Below are 19,410 nucleotides of genomic sequence, written 5' to 3' on the forward strand. Positions count from 1 at the left end.
CTATCGAAATAGCGAGAATGAAATGAAACGATCGTATGGCATTTATGGTCGGGAGTCCCCACTTGGGGAAGTTCGGCCGCCGAGTTGCAAGTCTTTTCAGTAGACACCACAATGGGCGATTTGCTTGTCGACGATGAGCACAACATAACACCTAATCCCCGAGCGGAGGAAATCTCCGACCCAGCCGGGAATCGAATCCGGGGCCTCTGCAAGGCAGTCAGACGCTCTGACCACCCAGCTAAGGAGGCGGGCGGAATAGCGAGATTCCTTAGGAACTGACGTCGAATGAGTAGCAAAGTGATACTCGCGGTTATTATTAATGTGGGAGCAGATTCCGTTGTGTTTATGTTCTGAATTTGCTTCTTGATTGGGTTTAGCGAGCCGGTATTTCGTTCATCAAAACCTTTTCGTTTCTTATATGTTATTCAATTTGTTAATGGGCAGGTCTCTGACGGTGGCGAGGGCTCCATGTGGGTCATGTAACATTAATCCTATTGTTCTGTGGAAAACCTTTGTATTCTTGGGATCCAATAATAAGTGCAAGGTTGAAGAGAATCTTGTATAGTTACTTTCGTTTCATTTCCTCATCAATTTATCTAAACGAAATATATTTTGTTGTGATGATGGCACTGAGCAAACACAAAACCTTGCACCAGTTCCTAGGGCACAAATAATGAAAGAAATGATTTTGTACCTTCCACTCAATTAATCAATCAGAACCAGTTCCGCACTCACATGAGTTATTCAGGTAGAAAAACAAATATTTTCATTTTAGTAGATTATTTAGAGATAACGAAATGTAAGTTTGTCTCGAGAGCCTCAGGGTAGCAGATACTTAATCATCCTGATAATATTTTTGTAATAACGTTACACTATCAACTCGCAACAAAGAAGTGCTGTAGATTTATGACTGAATTCACGATCTGATATTTATAGCCTCCTGGTTAGGTGACATCTAAAGTTGCTCATGGGATCCAAAGTTAGGTTCAGTAAAGAGAAAGCTAATGAGTGATCAGTAGTAAATCATTTCAGATACCAAAGAATAGCCGTTGTGTGAAGTGTGTGCGTCTGTGACAAATTATATTTGAGGGCAGTCGGATCGCGTAATAAAATTATGTTCTTATTCACTTGTTAAAGAGGGCATCTTGAATCAGGGTAATTTTAAGTGGAATTTTGACGTCCACTATTGTAAGCAGAGGCTAAAAACGTTCTATAGATGTACTATTTAGCACAACATTCCGAAGTCTTGTTGTGAAAACACTAATTGCATACAAATCTCACTGTCATAGGAAAGTTTCGCGGTTTACAGAATTCATTGGGGTGTTAATGAGGATAGCCGTCATCATAAGTTCATACTTACACTTATGGCTTGACTTTTTTTGGGTTCATAAAGATTTGATTTTATCTGTTATTACTTTTGTGTTGTAATTCCATATACTGATAAGTTCGATGAGCTTGGAGATTTGGTCCTACGGAACTAGACCCGTAAACAAAAAATAAATAGATCACAAACGTACTTGCGTAACCGCAGAAGTACTTACTTAGCACGGAAAACAGGGCTGGCTTCATTGGACTCTTGTGTTCCAATAGCAGCCATCCTGTATTCACCAGTACGGTCACCACCGATTTCCTACTTGAGAATGTTAATAGGGATACAATTTAGCATCTTCTCTAGCATTAACACAAATATAGAAGTTCTGAATATTGACGCCACGAACCTAAACGCTACTGCGGAATACTTCACGTAAATACGTATCTACTACTAGAAAACAATTGCCACTCTGATATGAAAGATTTGTTTCTCTTTGTTTGTCATACAGCTATCTGTTGACTTCGTAAGAGGGTAATTTTTTTATAGCCACATTTGTAACTCGTAACAGAAAATGTAGTTTTACTACATAGGAGTGGAAATTCCCAAGAATCCGCTTTGCTTCGAACTTGATGCGTGTGTTTAGACTGCACCAAGAACAATGGTAGCACTGGTAGCTGGGAAGAAGTTCTCAAATGTTTAACAATCAAATTTCGTAACCGTGGTCCACTGTATGGTCTTGTACATACCTTGCTTGTGCTCCGTCTCGATTTCAAACTACCTGCCTTCTTCCTTTATGAGCGACTGGGTTATAACTTTGCGTCTGGTCAATAGAGAAGACGAATCAACTAATTTATGTAAGTCTGTATTGTATTAACAACCACTTCATTTAGTCAGAATCACGTGTTCACGTTTCAGTAACTAGAGAGGCGTTGTGTATCGCGGATAAAGTTACCGCTGAAATTCCGACCCGTACATTCGAAAAAGAGTTGCACAACATATAACTTCCTCCCGCATATGTCTCGCGAAATGCCAAAGAGGAGAAAATCAGAGAGATTAGAGGTCATACGGAAGGATGTCGACAGTCTTTCTTCCCTCGCACCATTCGGGAATGGAACACAAAAGGGGAAAAATGCGAATGGTAATGGAACTATCCTCCGCCACACACCGTAAAGTGGCTTGCTTAGTATACGTGTAGATGTAGGTTAATGTGTTTGCTTGTGTGACGTGTTCTGAGAAGCGGAAAACACATGAAGCCATATACACGACGTCTACTTCGACTTTGGTGAAACAATTCCAGAAGAAATGGAAGAAGTTGAAAAGTTTTACTGACCAAACGAGTGAGTACTCGAGTCAGTTTTTGTACTGTGAGAGAATGTGGAAGAGAACGCACTCGAGAAACCGATAGAGCCCAATGGCTTTTCCGTAAGGAGAATCGATTTTGTATCGTGGGTAACACTTGAATTTGTGGCCCGTTTTTCTTTCGAAATCCATCACTCAAAGTAACAGCCTTACTCTTCCCTTCAGCACAAGTTCATTTACGTTTTTTGTTACTACAAGACTGAATGAAGGAAATAAGCAAGATTAGGTTTTAACTTATTGTCGCGGACGAGAGGTCGTAAGGGACGCACCACGCTCCAAGATTGGGGAAGGAAGGGAAGGGAAAGCTGTCATATATTTTTCAAAGGAACCATATTGTCTCTTGCCCTCTACCACACTTTGCTCCATTACCAAATTGACGATTCCTTGATGCCCCAGGAAGTGTTCTATCAGCCGATCCCCTCTTTTCGTCAAGCTGTAACATAAATTTCTTTTCTCCCCAATTAGGTTCATTGCCTCATCTTTAGTTACTCGATCGAGGGCCGTACCGAGGTTATGGTGACATAGGCTCCCTGCAAGGGTACAGGCACAGAGGGGACCCAAAACTGAAACAAAAATTAAGAAAGAAAGATGACTTAAGAATTACCCTAGACCGCGACTGTAAACGCACACTGTCATTTCTAACGTGCCATTTTGTCCAAGTTCATAAAGAATGAGTCTACTCCCGCCAACTGTATTTCGTGTATGGGCCACAAAGATATATAAGAGAATTTAGGGCTCGTACGAAGGCATATAGTCAATCGTTTTTCCCTCGCTCTGCCTGCGAGTGCGACAGGAAAGGAACCGACTGGTAGCAGTACAGGCTACCCTCCGGCAAGCACCATCCATCAGTTTGCTGAGTATGTATGTAGATATAGACGTAGGTTCAAAGTCTTCTATTGTCTGCACTGTTTATCGTCCACGTTTCAGTTCCGTACAAAGTATAACCACACTCAAGAGAAAGACTTCCTAACACATAGATTTATGTTAGTCTTTAGCAAACCCCCAACCTGTGTTTTATGATCTCTCTGCCTCGACCATCGTTATTTTGCTGCCCAAATAGCAAAACGCATCTACCACTTTTAGTGTCTCATTTCCTAATCTAATTCCCTAAGCATCACCTCATTTAATTCGGCTTCATTCCATACTCCTTCTTTTAATTTTGTTGATGCTCATCTTATAGCCTTTTTTCAAGATAGTCTATTCATAACCTCGTCGGGCTTGCGGGTCTAGTGGTTGCCGACACGGTAGCTCAGCGTGTTCGGTCAGAGTGCTGGCCAACGCTCTGTAATAATAATAATAATAATAATAATAATAATAATAATAAAGTAAAGTTTGTATCGACGGTGTCTGTGAGATGTAATACAACATCTGTACATACGTGATGAAGAAAAAGCTGGTAGATAGTACGAAAGTAAAGGGAAAAAAGTGCTCGTTAGGAATCCGAAAGGTCGTGGGATGGAATCCGAGTAGGAACACTTTTTTTCTAATATGGTATTAACATTGCTTTCACGTCTCAATTATGTGAAGGTTCGCGAGAAACGACACGTTAAACTGTAGGTCCCTTTTCTCCGGTTAGATGACGCAAGTCGCCGAAGTGGTATCTAATTGAGACTTGCACCACGCCATTGAGCCACTCGAAATTATTATTCACAACCTGCCACGCCCAAAAGTTACCATCAGCAGCTGGCCTTTCCCCTTCCAGGTGAATCTCTGTCACAGCTATTCACTAACGTATGTGGACTGTTGGTCATTGGCCATAAAGCTGCGCGTAACAGAGGCTCGGAGCACCATTTCATCGTTTGTGTTTTTGTTTAATCCTCAAGGCTGTTTATTTCCTTATTAGCATGACTTGACCATGAAGTAAAAGCAGGCATTTCATAATATTTTTTCTTGCATCATACAATTCACAACATAATCTAAATTCGCACTGATGAAATTTTCTCGGATTATCAGTCGAGTAGTGGCGCCGAAACGTTGCAATAAAGCAACGCCACTAAACTGCTGATAACCCGAGAGAGCCTGTATTCTTATACAAACTCACACTGTTATAATAACGGAATCTCTTTTTCATTGTTTCACTGCCTGTAAATGGAAAGCCGTAAAAACAAAACAAGAAACACAAAATACAGTGGGATTTTTATTAACGTTTAAAAAAACCCCAAACCAAATCAGGTGACGCTGAGACAATTTAACACACATGGGGTCATAAATGTTGTGAAATACCCCAAAATGGATGAGAAATGTTGAACATGGGACCTCATTAGATGACGTACGTCGCCGCACAAGCAGCGATTGGGCTTTGGCGTAAAGGGATGATTGAGCGATGCAATACTTACATTCGAGCAAACGGTGCAAATGTCGAACAGCTTTTGTAAATGAGATCTATTGTAAACGTAGTAGTCACAAAATTATTGTCCTCGCTGTAAACAAGTAAAAGCTGTTCTTGTTTTATATTTTTTTCATTTGTCCCATCTTGTTTTGTTTACGGACATTATTTAGTAAAAAAAATGTAGGTTATTTACTGGTAACGACGCAGTTCGCAAGTTTATACTCATATACTTGCGTCGCAATAGAGTAGGTACCTGTTGTGCTATACTTTGCAATAAACCAGTGAGACTGCGAGACCGGTAAATAAAGTGATAAGTCTTACATCAATGTAAACACAAAATAGTGTAAGGCAATGAAAAAGATACTGCCTGACAGACGAAAGATTCGTAACCTGAGTTCCACGCACTTAAGTCGTGCATGTGGGGCCAGAGGTACACCGATGCGAATGGTTGACTTGAGATGACCAAGTGCGATAGACCGATAACCTCAACAGCTGCATGTGCGGCGAGGTACGTCATCTGATGGCGTCACATGTTCAACATTTCTCATCCATTTTAGGGTATTTCCTGGCATTTGTCACCCCATGTGTCTTAAATTAATTGTCCTAGTGTCATCTACGTCACTTCGGAGGTTTCTAAACGTTAATAGGAATAGCCCTGTACACTCATTACACTTCCGTCGCGTTGATTTATTTGGCAAAATAAAGTGGCTTCATCTTGTAGCCGAAAATGAGACGAACGTGTACGTACCAGTGACAGGCAGATCTTATGAAACTGTCCAATCCGAATCTCCTCAGCATTTTTTTCGCACATGTCTCCCCCTCCCCGTTCCCATATTAGTACCCTTCACTCCTTTCCCTTGTTGTCGTTGTTCATCTTTTTATTCAAGTTCCCCCTTCTACTTCGCCCTCTTTCTATCTGTTTTAATTCGCCCCCTTAATTTTTTCGCTTGTTGCAAAACTGCTAGCCGCTGAGCAGCACCCAGGTCACGCGATTTCCTAGTTACGCGACTGGTAAAAAATAGAGCGAGATGAAAGATGAAGTTGGTGTAACAGTCATAAAAGGAGCGGGAAGGACGGCTAGAGTGCTTTTAGTCGACGTCCTGTTTACTAGTGACGGTATAAAACCCAAGGTAATCCTTCGACATTTGAAGTTTTCCTCAAACACGTTCGGTGTATAGCACGGACGGAAGATCTGAGAGACGTTTGTCTAGGAACAACACGGCCGAGCGCGACCTGTTCTGCAATCCCACGAAACGAGTCGCCGGTGAGTCGCGGACGTGACTACAGCGGCGTCTCGGCGGGACACGTGAGGAGCACGCGCTGGCCGCGTGTGCAGTGTGCGCTGTCGCCGTGCCCGCCTGACGTCAGCGCGGTGGGCCCTTCCAGCGGCGGGCACAGACAGAGCAAGGCCGCGTGGGCTGGGCTGGGCTAGGCTGGGCTGTGTGGCCTGTGAGCTGTGTGCCGTGGGCTGGGGTCGCGCCGGACGGCTGGCAACGCCCAGAACAGCCCAGACCAGCCCATCGTCACCGCTACCGGCGCGCCAAACAAACGCGGCCTCACAGCTCCGGCGCACCTGCTTGTTGCTCCTTGCTGCCTCTGTTGTTCCACAGAGACAAGTGAATTAACTCTACTGTAGTTTGGAAAGGAAGTTAAAATTCACAGAGGAGAAATAAAAACTCTAAACGTTTGCTGATGGCTCTGTAATTCCGTCAGTGAACACAAAGGAGTGGAATGAACAGTTGAACGAAATGGATAGTGCCTCGAAAAGAGTAAAACGAGGCTAATTAAATTAGCTGATGCTAAAGAAAATTGATGAGGGAGTGAGACACTAAAAATACTAGACGAGATTTGTCATTTTAGCAGCAAAATTTTGGGTTGGTACATAAGTTCGTAGTATTTTCACAGCAGATACACATAATAGAGATTTTAATCATGAACAATATATTCTCCTTCGCTATTTACAACAGTCTACCAACGCTGCGGTAATTTTCCGATTCCGCGACTGTAGAAATCACGTGGTTTTGAGGGGAACTCGTCGAGTCATAACCGGAGCGCATTTTCATCCGGAAAGGAAGTTCCTTAAAGGTCCTTCGATAGAAAGAGGAAAAGTTGAAAATCTGAGGACCCAAGATCAGGTAATAAGGTGAATGCGGAGTGACTTCCCAATCCACCTCCTGTACAGTGAGTGCTTTTGTCAGTCTAGCAGAATGCGGGCGGACATTATCGTGCAGCAGCGTCACTTCACGCAGTCTTGCTGGTCTTTGTTCTTGGACTGCGTCTGCAAGACGACCCAGCTGCTGGCAATAAATGTCAGTAGTGATGATTAAACCTCGGGGAAGCAATTCGTTGTACACCACATCGTCGCTGTTCCGCCACATCCATAACATTATCCTTTGTGGATGCCGCAGGTCTTCGTATGGGGAGTTGCTGCTTTGCTATGGCTCAACCATTCCTTTCTTTTTCTTAATTTAGCACAAAGATACCATTTCTCGTCACCAGTAACGATTTAGGGTTGGAATGGTCGGTGTTGTTCACTAGCCAATTGATGACGAGTAAGCAGAGAGACACATTTGCCCCCTCCCCCCCCCCCCACCCCCACCGATGTTTGTGATTTCGGTGGACCCACACACCCGATTTTTAAACCTTCCCTATTGCATTCAAACTTCGCACGATGGTGGAATGATTACAGTTCATCATATTTGTCAGTTCTCGAGTACACTGACTTGGATCATTGTGGATTAATGCGTTTAAACGATCTTCATCAAACTCTAATGGTCTCCCTGAATGTGGACAGTCACTAACGTCAAAACGATAATCCTTAGAACGAGAAAACCGTTTTCCTCCCGTGTTCTGTCCAATGGTAAAACCCTGTGTAGGGCGCAAACTTTTCTGGCTGCCTCTGCTGCCGTCACCCCTGTATTGAACTCAAACAGAAGAATATGTCTGAAATGTTCCGGATTGTCCACTTGCCACTCCATTTTCTAGCGTCTTTGCTCCACTCACTATCTTCAAATGAAAAATGACGATATGTAAACTCAAATAGCAATAGTGAAGTTTAAATAAAAAATGACAAACGATAACTAACCCTATAACAGTCGGAATACCAACACGCAAAACAAAAGCTCCACGAACTATGCACCAAACTAAGTGACGAACTGGCAGAGGTAAACATGAGATAAAGTGCAAGTTGAAAATAGAAAGAAAAACTTTTCTGAAAAAAGGAAAAGAGCGTACTTCACTCTCAAATCAATTTAGATTTGAAGCTCCAACACTAACCGTGTTACATGCTAAACTTGGGATTTCAAATGCACGTGTTATGCAAACAATTGTTGTTTAATCGCAAAATATAGTAGCGAAATATTTTTACGCAATAATATTAAGTTTATTGATAAACTGATTTGTTAAAAATGGTTCAAATGGCTCTGAGCACTATGGGACTTAACATCTATGGTCATCAGACCGCTAGAACTTAGAACTACTTAAACCTAACTAACCTAAGGACAGCACACAACACCCAGCCATCACGAGGCAGAGAAAATCCCTGACCCCGCCGGGAATCGAACCCGGGAACCCGGGCGTGGGAAGCGAGAACGCTACCGCACAACCACGAGATGCGGGCTGATTTGTTAACTCGCCAAATAAACTACCAGCATAGAGTAATATAAAGAAGATTTAACAACGTAGAAAAATAAGGGTCATGATCACAACAGACATAAACTGTGTTTGGGTTTAATTTAGTTAGAAAAATTATCACTTAAAACATATTTGAGAATTGAGGAAAAGTGTCCACTGATGTTAGTACAAAGGTGTTGAAACATGTGTAGACATTTATAAACAACAATTGTTTGCGTAATAGGCGCGTCTGACTTACCACAGATTAACTTGGTCTCGATTACGTAATGCGCCTAGCCAAACGGTTTATTCTTCTAACAACGATTTTTCACGAATTGCTTTCCTAGCGTGCCGAAACAGCTCCAAGATTCTGAGTTCGATATTAGTGCCATTTTTAAAATGTATTGTGTCAGATACTGTGCGAGAGGATGAGACGAGGTGAAGGCAGGGAGAGGGGGATATGATCGAATAGAGTCGTAGGTTTCCTTTCCTCCTCCCATTAATTACTCTTCCAGAAATGACGCTCTATGTGTAGTGCCTTCTTGTGCACGTCAATTATCGTCACCTGACTGCTATGAACGCACGGAGTCGATGATGTAGACACCCCAATTTGCATACTGTGCTTTTGTAGGAATAGACTGTGATGTCTTTGAAACACTGCTGCCAGTTTACTTAATGTTTCATTCGCTTTCAGGGCTTGCACGATTTAATCATATATGCAGTATGGTGCATGTCAGATCAGATATATAGTTCCGAGAACCGCTTACTCAAGAGTATCTTTATACGACATATTCCAGTACTGCTTGGACAAGCTTCGACCCATCACCAGGGCAGCTACAAGTGGACCTCAAAAAGTAAGTTACACAGTATTATATGAGGCCAAGTAACTTTTACTGAATGCTGCACTACGCTTCAAACTGACACAGTTAAATGATAGTGTTTTCCAACATAATCACTAAACAGCTGCAAACAACGGTCGAAACGGCCCCATGTCAGTTCCTCAACGATAAAACCGGCTGCTTCGTCACACAGCCATTCGAGAACCGCTGTGCGAAAGTCATCACCGTCTGAGAGTCTCTTCCTCCACAGATACTCTTCCATCTTGCCGAAATGATTGAAATCGTATTGCGCAGAACCTTGACCGTAAGCGGATGCTTCCATCGAAAACGATGAAGCGATACTTGCGTCGAGCGCTCCGTGCAGGGGGTGATGCATTGTCATGGAGAACAATGTCTTTGCACAATTTTCCACACGTCTCGTTCCTTATAGCATTGCGCAGCGATGTCAGTGTTGCACAGTACGAGTCTATATTAATGGCTGTGGCTTTTGCCATAAATTCTGTGTACATAAACCCTTCGTTGTCGATTAAAAAGTTGGCCTTGGCCTTTCCTGTTAGTAGGGCGTTCCACTGAGGATAGGACGTGTGTCTCCACCGTTGCAACAGTGAAATGATAGATCAATCTCTTATCGTCGGTTACGATGTGGTTCAGGAAATCACTGCTTCCATGGAGTTACGCTCAGGGAAGTCAGAGACGCCACAAACGTTCCGCCTTTGTGTGTAGGTCACAGTGATCACGGAACCCAGCGTGACCCCATTTTCCGAGTCTGCAAACGACTTCGGACGATAGAATGAGCCCTGCCTACTGACATGCGCATCTGTGAGGTGTTTTTCAGATTGTTTTTGCCGCCACTTCGCCTTGGTTGGACGTGACACTGCATTTGGTCCATACACCGCGACAATTTTAAAGTGAATCAGTAAGCAATTTGGACGTTTAGCTCACAAGAATCATATTGTCCTGCATACTTCAACTTTGGAGGACATTTTCAGATGCCGTGTAATTTCTTTCGCACACTGTGCTGAACCTGTTACCCCTATCGCAGCAAAACTGTGCCTTCAGGAGGCCCGGAATATGTGCTCTATTATGACAATGCACCCCTCATGTTGTGCAATGATCTTGACGTGAGATGGCATGTGCAACTAACTTTCCGAAGTCTCTACGTATTAATAAATGGCGCTATTAAGTGGCGTGTTAATGCCGGACGATTTAATTTTAACGGCGCTCATTCTGTTGACTACGCACATAATCGATTTGGCAGGTATTATCTACAAAAATGTGAACGGTACACTGACTATGATGCTGCTCTATAAAGAAAATTCTTCTTAAATCTAAGTGTACTGCGTGAACAAACCCAAATCCTCCTTTACGACGCGGTTTCTTTCTCATTTTCATACTTTTACGTGAGACACAAGTTGATACGCTGGAGAAATGGCTTTCGACTCAGGCCTCAATGAAGAACTCTGTGGTAAGAGAGATAGACGGCTTTTATACAGAAGAAACCAGCCAGAAAACCCCTAAGAAAAGTATGTCATAGTTTGAGTGTAAGTAAATTAATATACTGCTACAATTTTAAATTTAAAATACGCTGTGGAGACAGTCACGTGAGTTAAATTTTTCTTGAATTTCATTTGAAAAATAAAATCGAGTTAAGTATAAAAAGGACTGTAATTTTACCTGAAGAGTGCTAATGAAGATAAAACTGGTATGTATGAGATTTTAAAAACCATCATTTGATTCACTATTTCGAAATTCCTGTATCAAGGGCTGCCAGAAGCTTCTGTGTCATTCACATCCTTGTTGGAATACAGTTTCTCGTTAAAGAACAGTGCGTAGTCTGGTATTAGGTGAAGAACGGAAAGAGTATAATTACGTATCTGTCTTATTATAGGTTTCCTGTCTGACCTTAGGGAAATCAGTCTAATCGAATAAAAGGTGTCAGATGGTTTCTCCACCCGCTGAACCATAATAATCTGATTGACGTAACTTTACAATGAGGTCAAACCTTTTGCTACGTCTGTTTAAATTGTCTGAACATTGCACCAACTAATTTTTCTTCCCTTCATTTACTGTTAATGCTTCTACACCATCTGACAAACAAAGTAAAGAACCCAGAAAACATGGTCGGATGTCAGTATAATTTTGTACATGTACACACCCTGAGTGAAGGCAATTCTCTGTGACAAGTACAACGGCCACGAGAATGCATTTGTGTTGCTCGTATTTAGTGTTGTTACCAGGCGTGGTAGGATATGAAAGGGGCATGGACAGCGTCACATGTTGCGTGATGACCATGGAGGTCACAGAGATGCCGCGTACTCGTTTGGTAACTGAGATTGCATAACGGCTCGTCACAGACATCTTGCGTTCTCATGTGTTACTTCTCATGCGACAATATCACGATGACATGTTCCAATAAGGCAATGCTCGACCGCAAGGACTACTTGCCTCTGCATTGGATGCATGATGTTGAGGTACACCTGCGGCCAGCAAGATCCCCGCATCTGTACCCGAGATAACACGTGTGGGACCAAAACGGACAATAACTCCGTCCCAGCGGCAGAATTCGGATATCGATGACCATTTTGCTTCGATTTAAAACGTCAGTTAAAGCTGTTGCGAAACCATTTTTTAGACAGAGGCATTGCGCTAATGATTCCAAATTAACTAAACATCAAATTAGTGACCTAACGACAACAAGCCATATTACCGAAGTGCACTTAAGTGTAATTGCATGAACAAGGCTGAGTGTAAGGATGGCAACACGCCTATTTTCACAACGAACAGCTCGGACTTAATTTGTGTTCTTCACAAAGACATTGAAGATGATTTTACTCAATTCGTTAGCGACGTCTTCGATGTTGGGTTGGGTTGTTTTGGGGAAGAGACCAAACACCGAGGTCATCGTTCTCATCGGATTAGGGAAGGACGGGGAAGGAAGTCAGTCGTGCCCTTTGAAAGGAACCATCCCGGCATTTGCCTGGAGCGATTTAGGGAAATCACGGAAAACCTAAATCAGGATGGCCGGACGCGGGATTGAACCGTCGCCCTCCCGAATGCGAGTCCAGTGTGCTGACCACTGCGCCACCTCGCTCGGTCGTCTTCGATGTGTTGAACTCCAGAGTTAGATGAAGTGAATGTGCAACTCTGCCTATTATGCAAACAAAAGTGTAGTAAAATTTCTGTGCCTATTTTGAAACAAATGTTTCCTGAGCCATTATAATACAATTATTGCTCTGTGCGTAAGAACAAGAACAGTTATAAGTAATAGTTACCTGAATCAGGAACCTAAGTTGGAAACCACGAAGAAATATGCCACAAGGAAGAAGCAGCTATGTATTGTGTCTTCATATGGTGAAGGCGATAGAAATCTGCGACGTTTTACACTAACATCTGCTTCTGTATCAAACGGCAAACGAATGAGCTATTTTTCGCGTTAACTGTCATATATTTCGTCCTAAGGCGTAATATCTCTGCCATGTCGCTTGATTTCATTTCTCCAGCTGTGTATTGAACCTAATAGAAAGTAAAAAATGAACGAGTAATACGCCACAGCTCATTTGGCGTATAAACACACTGCTGCTCCTTTCTAGACGTCTCCACTGCGACGTCAGGGGCTCCAACGAATAGCAAGCGTTCTTGTCGGTATGCTCCTTCGTGGCGTGAACAGCATAAATGCTGAGTGATCACTGTGAAGGATGCAGAGATGCCGCATATTCGTGTGAAACAGCTTTAGTGGCACTTCACAGGGTTTGAAACGGGTGGCAATGCGGGTTTCCATATCGCTGGCTGGTGGAATCGTGAAAATTTGTGAGGCATTCGGATGTGACATCTACCCGATGTAGAACAGCATGAGAACGTGAGGGGCAGGCATTTTCGTCGTCAAGGTTCCGGTCGACCGAGTCCAACCACAGCAAAAGAGGACAGCTGTACTGAGCATCAACACATCGTAACTCCTTCATACAAGCGCCTACTATCCGCGAACATTAAATGGACACCTTATAACATTCTGTTTTATACCGCAGTTTCGATCGGAGACTAGAAGCAGCTGGGTTGTAGAATTATCGTTCTGTGCATAAGGTGCCGTTAACACCACAACACAAATGCCTGCATTTGGTTGGTGCCATGACTGGGAAGCATGAACTGAAGCTGAGGGCATGGCATTGCGTTCAGCGATGAAACGTGGTTCTGCACTATCGCAGATAGAGACTAGCGTCGACGAGTACGGCGACGTCCTGAAAAGAGGTCCCGTTCTTCCAAAGTTTTGGACAACTACAGCGGTATTACTCCTGGAGTTATGGTGCGGGGGAGCCATCGGATATGACTTCAGCTCACGATTGGTAGTGACTGGGGGAACTACAATGGCACATCGTGGACATTCTGCGTGCTCATGTGTTACCTCTGAAGCGACGGTATAGTTGTGCCAGTTTTCAATAGGGAAATGTCCGTCCACACACTGCATGTGTCTCTACGGACTGTCGCCGTGATGTTGATGTATTCCCGTCCCCAGCAACATCTCCAGAGCTGTCCCCAACAGAATACGTGTGAAACAAGCTCGGACATCAAATCCATTCCAATGCCAGTAGCTAGAATACCAAAGACCTGTTACAGCAGCTGTGGATCACCTTGCCTCAGGAGACGATACAACAACTTTATGACACCTTACCAACCAAATCGGTACACGCTTCCATATCAGAGGTGGGTGCAAAGTCATGCTGATAGCTGGACTCATACTCCCAAGTCCTTTGTAAATTTGACTCGATTTTGTAACAACTGAAATAGCATCACATACCCTGTCAACCAATGAAGATTCAATTTGTTTCCTCCTCCCCTTCTGTACGAGAAACGTTTTTTTCACTTAATGTACTTCGAAATGACGTCTACACCGAAATATATACTTAACAAGATATATGTGCCAAAAGTGACAATTTAGATACACAGCTTCAGGATGACATTGTTAACAAGGAACCACTACAGAATGAGCTCGACAAAGGAGGATAAGCCTCAAAACGCAACTGTCTGTGATTTGGACACTGCTAAAGATATTGAAAATTTTTAATCAGTATGTTTTGGCTTGGAAAACAGATTGTCTCTGTAGAATAATGTAAATTTAGCTGTTGATAATAGGCAAATATGAGACATCCTGTGTCCTCATTTGTTACCTCTGAAGCGACGGTATCGAGGTGCTAGTTTCCAACAGGACAATGATCTTTCACACCTGTCATGTGTTTTTACGAACGATCATGATGCCGAGCTTCTCCCGCACCTTACAACATCTCGGTTGGAAAGGGTGCCATAAAGTCGTATTTTCTCCTGGGGCAAGCTGCCCTATAACTGTTGTAACTGGTCCTCGATATGCGGATACCGCCAATGGGACCATTTCCTGGTATCGTCTGCTAGATTCGCGAAATATATTTTACTTGTTTCGCGATACAGTTTCTTCCTGACTTCTACGTTTTCTCCACCCTTATCACATATTATAGCTACAATATATTGCCGATTCCTCAGGTGCAACAATGATTCACAGCAGCAAACCATAGTCAAAACATTGTCGAATTCACAAAAAAAGCTGGTTGCTTCTACTGCTCATACAACCCACGAATTATGGCAATTTTAACACTGAAATGTAAACCAACTTCTGTGTTCTCTAACCAATCACAATATGTGCGACCATCATATGTGCCTCCAGTCATCTATTGAAATGGAGCCCCACAAAATTCTTAAGCCATCTCAGACAAGAGGGCTTTCATTGTCAGCAGTGGGTGAAAGAATATTAGAGCAGTAGGAAGCCCTACTCGGGAGTATTTATTTCTGAAAAACTCAGCAACCCATTCTACAAACTTTATTTTTGTTTCCTTAAATGGTTGCTCCCTTTATTTAATAAATTCAATCTGGAATTTCAAGGCGAGAAAGTAGTTATTCACAATCTACAAGGGAAAATACGTGAACTCTACCAGGAAATCTTATTATGTGATTTACAACGCGAATATGTCATGAGGCCAAACCTGGGTGAAATAGACCCTGAAAGTGAGCAACATCAACTTCATAACACTGAACTGTATCCTGGCGTCAAAGTGTATGGGCTCTTAACACATCCAGATGTGGTCAGAAATCCTTCTCATGTTGCAAAAATTTCTACAAAGTTCCTACCACAGAAATAAAAGAAAAACGATACAACATGGAGGGCCCTGTCTTGTCAAAGTTACAAGTTTTCAAACCAGAATTAGCGCTCTCCCACAATTTCAGGAGCCGTTTTCCAATACTAATGCCTCTTACTGAAATGGTTCCACTTATAATTGCACCAGATGATTACGCAAAAAAAAGCAAATAATAGACGATCAATGGAGACGGCTGTCAAACGCACAAGCTCGGTATTAAATGGTTCAAATGGCTCTGAGCGCTATGAGACTTAACTGCTGAGGTCATCAGTCCCCTAGAATTTAGAACTACTTAAATCTAACTAGCCTAAGGACATCACACACATCCATGCTTCCGTAGCGATCGCGCGTTGCAGACTGAAGCGCCTAGAACCGCTCGGCCACGCTCGGTATCATGAAGGACTGAATGAAATTAGTGAGCCAGATGAGTGTTGGGATTTTTTACTGAAAACTGAAGATTTTTCTGAGCTGGTTCCTTTTGCTCTAACTGCATTGTCCATACCTCATACAAATGCTGACTGCGAGCGAGTTTTAAGTAAGGTTAACTTGATAAAAACAGACATAAGAAACCGGCTGACTGTGGAAAATGTGAACGGGACACTTTTTGCGGCAGAGAGCGTAAAACGACCAACACGTACTGGAAATTACATCAATTTTGAACCGACAAAAGGCATGTATAGCCGTATGACAAGGGAAAAATTTTACGGCAATATAAATAAGAACGGTGTAATTGCGGTTAAGGATGTACCTGATATCATATTTGGAGACATACTAAGACTAGAAAATACCACAAAAAATTTCATAGTTGTATGAAAATGTAGGTTAGCTGGCGCCACAGTTGAGTGATGTGTGGCGGTGTCGTGGCCTAAGTCGCACCTCTAATGGCAGACCAGGAACGAAAGACGCTTCAACATCACCAAACATTTGCCAAACCAACGAAGAGGTTTCTCCCGCCATTGAGAGGGGAAAATATTCCAGACAGATAATAACACAGTTAACTAGAATGCCTTAAATATCGTCTAAATAATAATAATATATCATGTACCTGTGTAATTTTATAAACTAATAAATTATCACCTAATTGTTATACCTTGTGGTGAAATTATTTATTAATGTGCATTCTCTTTTAACCTCATTGTATAATGCGCTTTTGCGAATCCTTGTTACTTCCGAAAGTGAAATAACATTATGGCCACCGTAACATTTTATTTGTTTGATTCAAAATTTTTAAATTAACAAATGCCTGCTAAATTCACACTCATTTAATATGATTAATTTTTGGTTTTATAACATTTTAAATGCTTGATAAATGTTCGAGGTTTGAGAGCCAAAGTACGAGATTTTTAGTTGTTTGTGTACGAAGGAAAAAGTTCTATGGTTGGCAACATTGCAACAAAGCTAAACGCAGTTCACTTCCCTAGTGTTGCAGTTTGGCGTGTAGCGATGTGCCGTCCAACCACTCCATGCGGTCCACTTACAAGTGCCACTCGCCGATTCCGATTCACTTCAACTATGTTGTAGTCTAGGTCAAAATATGGCCGTTGAAGTGGTGAAAACCCTCCCAAAGAAAACGCGGTTCTTATCTTTCTGAGCACATATCGTCGAAACAGTAAGATATAACGAAAATGTTTGAACATAATTTCCATCGCTTTTACTGTACTTTACACCTGTGCAATCACATCTTTAAACATTTTAATATATTTCGAAATCTTCCCCTCACCTCACAGGTTTTGAAACGGTATAAACTTTATGTAAAGTAAATCTCATATTAACAACAAATTCAACCATATATGATAAAGTCATATACTGGAGTCGCAATAGTCAGATATACGTTGAAGCACCCCTGTATACCGCTACACGCACGCTCTCTCCACCTACGACGCTTGTCGTACATGGCGATAGTGTTATTTGCAATTTCACAGTGTAACCATAAAAGCCGGGCTCTTGACGGTCTCTCTGTCTCTGTCGAGTCCGAGAATAACCAACGTGGAGGTGGCTAAAGGCTATTCCCGTTTTGTATTTTCATGTCTTTGTTTTATTTGTTTGTTGTTTGTTTTGATTCATTTCTTTGGTTGTTTGGTTTTGATACCACGTTTGACATCTACTTTATTATTTTACAGTGTTTGTGTTATCTTTGATAGTCAATGCAATAATGAGAGACGTATTATCCTTTGCAAAGAAGTGCTGCGTACACATACACACTGTGCACCACGTACATCTGATTATTGCAACATTATGGCACAATTTACAACATTATCACAATTTTTAAAGCAATAATTAACAGGAGGTTCACATTGATCAGGTTTCTCTGTGATATATTCGCTCTTGAACCATGTTCACAAATCGAGGTGATGAATACTGATTAGGAATCAAAGATTGTATTTTCAGGATATTATTTCTCAGGTGCAAATGTGCGTCATAGCCGTGCAAGGATTACGTCAGATAACTATTTTAGAAAATTCTTCCACGGTCTGAATGTGAAAACATCAAGTGGCTGGATTATCCCGGTCGTTCTACCAGGCATCGTCATAATTTTTACGTCCTTATGATCTTTGTCTATGTTGTTAAATTTCTTTTCCGTTTGTCCCGTACAGGAATACAATCACAGAACAGGCCGTTCACCAACAGTAGGCAGGTAAACATCTGCAAACCATTTAATAGCGAGACCTGATGTTAATTTAATAGTACTGGCTGCGTCGTGTAGCTATGGGTTGGTGAAGTCAACGATTTAGCGACATTCAATTTTTAGTGTTCCTTTAAAAACTAAGTCCAAACCTCTGAATTTCAGTGAAAAATTAGTGAAATAAAAGGGATTGCAACATTACCCTAATTGAAACTGACCTGAAAAAGAAATGATTAGTAATCTTAGGTATAATACACCTGATTAGGAAATGATACTGTTCAGACTGAGACGATCACATCGTCTGCCCATTTTCCTTACCAAACCGAAACCTGAATGCCGAAAATGGAGGAGAACCGCCTAACGGTCTCCTTGGGCTACCCAGAGGGGATGGAGAGGAGGCCCTACCAACACTGTACGCCAATCCAGACTCAACACACTCCACTACAGGTGTATAGCTTGAACCTCCTTTTGCCAAATATTCGTCCCAGGTATTAAATTGGCAGCGAAACTCAAGTAACACATGAATCTTTGACGTACCCTTGCCCTGCTTACGAAACTGCACAAGCAAATCTTTCACACATTTCAGAAATAACATGTTATGAAAAGGGAAAAGATGGAAAAAATAGATGTTTACCAGAAATGTAATAAAAAGTGAGAAGTCATCCAGATGAGTGCTAAAAGGAATCTGCTAAATTTACGTTACACAATAAACCAAACTAATCTGAAGGCTGTGAATTCGACCACATACTTATGAATTACATAAGCGAATAAGTTAAACTGGAATGACCACATAGATAATATTGTGGGAAACTGAACCAAAGACTGCGGTAAACTGCAGAACACTTACAAGACGCAGCAGATCTGCTAAGGGGACTGCCTACACTACGCTTGTCCGTCCTCTGCTGGAGTACTGCTGCACAGTATGGGATCCTTACCAGAGAGGATTGACGGAGGACGTCGAAAAAGTTCAAAGAAGGTCAGCTCATTTCGTATTTTCGGGAAATAGGGGAGAGAGTGCCATGAATAAGATCCGCTGAAGGTGGCAATCGTTAAAACATAGGCATTTTCGTTGCGGCGAGATCTTTTCACGAAACTTCAACCAACAACTTTCTCCTCCGAATGCGAAAATATTTCACTGACGCCTACCTACATACTGACAAATGATTATAATAAAATAAATC

This window comes from Schistocerca serialis, chromosome 6, assembly GCF_023864345.2.
Source record: "Schistocerca serialis cubense isolate TAMUIC-IGC-003099 chromosome 6, iqSchSeri2.2, whole genome shotgun sequence".
Classification (NCBI taxonomy): Eukaryota; Metazoa; Arthropoda; class Insecta; order Orthoptera; family Acrididae; genus Schistocerca; species Schistocerca serialis.